This window comes from Peromyscus leucopus, chromosome 2, assembly GCF_004664715.2.
Source record: "Peromyscus leucopus breed LL Stock chromosome 2, UCI_PerLeu_2.1, whole genome shotgun sequence".
NCBI classification, from domain to species: domain Eukaryota; kingdom Metazoa; phylum Chordata; class Mammalia; order Rodentia; family Cricetidae; genus Peromyscus; species Peromyscus leucopus.
This window is the reverse complement of record NC_051064.1, coordinates 104,353,760-104,356,794: the sequence shown is the minus strand read 5'-3', so window position 1 is coordinate 104,356,794 and position 3,035 is coordinate 104,353,760. Positions and strand designations below refer to the sequence as shown.

Here is a 3,035-nt window from a genome sequence, read left to right as displayed (position 1 = left end):
TATTTTAAACTGCAGTTCTAGATTATAGTCCCATCGTAGCAGGGAAGCCAAGGCCTCAGGAGCTTGAAGCAGCTGGCCACATTCTGTACATAGTCAGAAGGAGAGAGCCACGAGTGTATACACACTAGAGTTCAGCTTGCTTCCTCCCATTACACCATCCAGGATTCACTGCCTAGGGAATGGTGCCAGCCACAGTGGGCTCTTTCACTTTAATGAATGCAGTCAAAATCTACCCCTATCCTCAGGCATGCCCAGAAGCCATCACTCAGGTGATTCTAGGTTGTGTCAGATTTACAAAACTATCACAACAAATTGCCTGTGGTTTAGACAGGAGTCAAGCTGGGCCAGAACTGAGGCAGTGGCTCCAGAAGCCCTTCCAGGCCTAGGGTCTTTGAAAAGTTGAGGGTCTCCAAAAAGCTGGGTGAGGTGTATGTATACCTGTAATCTCTTAGGAGGCAGAAGCATAAGGATTACCCAGGAGTTCAAAGCCAGATTGGTCTATGTGAGCCTGGCCAGCCAGAGTTACATAGTAAGATCCTATCTCAACAAGAAAGACACTCCTAAGTAGTTTTCAGGTGTAAGGCAGATGAGTTTGATCCAGTTCCATGAGAAGTGATGTTAAGAAGCTTCTGGGATGCACAGCCTGTTACGTAGATTTGGTTGATGTATTCGTTAAATATCTGTACATGTCCAGAGGAAGCGAAAAGAAGTGGCTGAGGGAGATCCTTGCATATCCATATTCGCGGCATTATTTGAAGATACAATGCTAAGTGAAGGCAGGCACAACTGTTGGAACAGATACTGTATGATTGGTTCATTTGAGGATCCTAGAAAAGGTTACTGTTACCAGAGTCTAGAGCAGGGAGGAAGTGAGGAATTTGTACTTTAGGCATACAAAGTTTCATTTGAGAAGGAGGATGCAGTTCTGGAGGCGAATGGTGATGGTTGCCTAAGTGCATGAACTTAACCCACAGGACTGGCTACCTAAAATGATAAATTTTATGTATATCAATAAAACATTTAGGACGATGATGCTGTTGAATGTCCAGTAATAAGACTATGGCATACTGCCTCAATTTTCATTGCAAAGATACCAGCAGTACTGTTCCAAGTAAGCAGTTAAAATGAGTTGCCATGTCCTTTTGTGTTTAAAGTTCTCAAATCTGTAGCACCTTGGGTGCATTTCCAGACATAAGGTGGCATTAGTTTAGTGAAACAGAAAAACAGGAGTACTAAAACAATGAGAAAAGGTCCTGTACAAGAAGTCTGTTTATGGCGGCCTCTTCTGCTGGTAAAAGTGAGCAGTACTGGTTTTCAGGCAGTCTCTGGCTTGGATAAAAATTACATCCATCCCTTGGGCCATCGAGATGGCTCAGTGAGTAAAGGTGCTTGACAAGCCTTGTTCAGTCCTCAAAACCCTTGCAAAGGTGCAAAGAAAAACCAACTCGACAGAGTTGTCCTCTGACCCTTGCTTGTTTGCCCCAGACCCACATCATCTACTTTAATAATTAATGGGGAAATTAAATTATATTCCTCTCCAAAGTAATGAAGTGTAGCTTGTTATTTCTTAGGACATAAACATTCAGCATCCATGTCTGAGGTGGTAGCATATTGTTTTATTTGAATGTTTTGGTAATTCAGTTTTGACAAACCTCAGATATGACCAGTCCATTGAAGAAGGGTCATTCGCTTCTTGCTCTCTATCATTCGAGAATGGCTTTCCTATTTTAAAAAATGTTAATTTTGAAAAGGAGAATAAAACACAAGACTGGAAAGAGCAAAAAAAGCTGAATTGTCTTTTTTTTTTTTTTAACAGACTAAATGTGAGCTGTGTTAGTGAATGTCTTCGGTAGGGTGTGTGGCTCAGCACAGCAGAAGATCAGGAATACAGGGTCCGCCATTTGTCCAGGAGACCACAGTTAGGGATGTGTGTGACCCCACTACCTTAGAGGATGAGCCACTTCTCAGGTACTGTGTCTTCAAATGCATCTGCATTAAACTCGATGGAGGCCCAGTTCTTTGAGATGTGGATCCTCTGGCATCCAGCGAAGTTGAATTTGGCGCTGCAAAGCATCCGTTACAAATTTCTTCATCTGCAGCTTGATGCAGAGTGACAGGGTGACCTGCCAGTGTAAATCCTGGTCATTGTATCCACCAGAAAACCATCTCCAGCTTCCCATAGGGAAACCAATAGAAGCAGCAGGCTGCATACACTGTCTAGGAAGCTGCTGCTTGTAGCCTTGCATACCAGACTCAGTGAGGAAGCTAGTCAACCTAGTTGGCTCTAAAGAAATCACTTTAAAAAAAAAAAAAAAAAAAAAAAAAAAAAAAAAGCCGGGCGGTGGTGGCACACGCCTTTAATCCCAGCACTTGGGAGGCAGAGGCAGAGGCAGGTGGATCTCTGTGAGTTCGAGGCCAGCCTGGTCTACAGAGTGAGATTCAGGAAAGGCACCAAGCTACACAGAGAAACCCTGTCTCGAAAAACAAAACAAAACAAAAAAGCTTTAAATCTCAGCACTTGGGAGGCAGAGGCAGGTGAATCTCTATTTGTTCAAGGCCAGCTTGATCTACAGAGCGAGTTCCAGGACAACCAGGGCTACACAGAGAAACCCTGTCTCATACAACAACAACAACAACAACAAAAAGCCACAAGTGAGTATTCATTTGTAGACATCATCCATAGTTGGGATACTGGGCCACCCCTGCCCTACCCTGGGCCTTCTACCACAGCCATCATGGAGTTGGAGCAGGCAGCTACTTCTTGTTCATGCCACACAGACTTCAAACGTTCTGCTGTGCCTAGGACATTGTAAGCCCTTGTGAGTAACAGCAACCTCATTATATTGCGACACACATTATTCTTCGATTGTATTTCTGGGATCAGTTGCTTGTTGAGACAACAAGCTGCTTATGTTTTGGAGATTTCTGTTGTTATTTTTGTTTAGGTTTTGTTTTGGTTTTGAGACAGAGTCTCATGTAGCCCAGGCTCGATGATGATGACCTTTAACTAATGATCCTTATATTATCTTAGTTAG

General features: G+C 43.3%; 1 pseudogene; it reads right to left on the bottom strand.

Annotated features, from left to right (window-relative positions):
* Nucleotides 1-2,160: 2,160 nt before the first annotated feature.
* On the bottom strand, nucleotides 2,161-2,288 carry LOC114693801 (annotated as a pseudogene).
* Nucleotides 2,289-3,035: the final 747 nt, after the last annotated feature.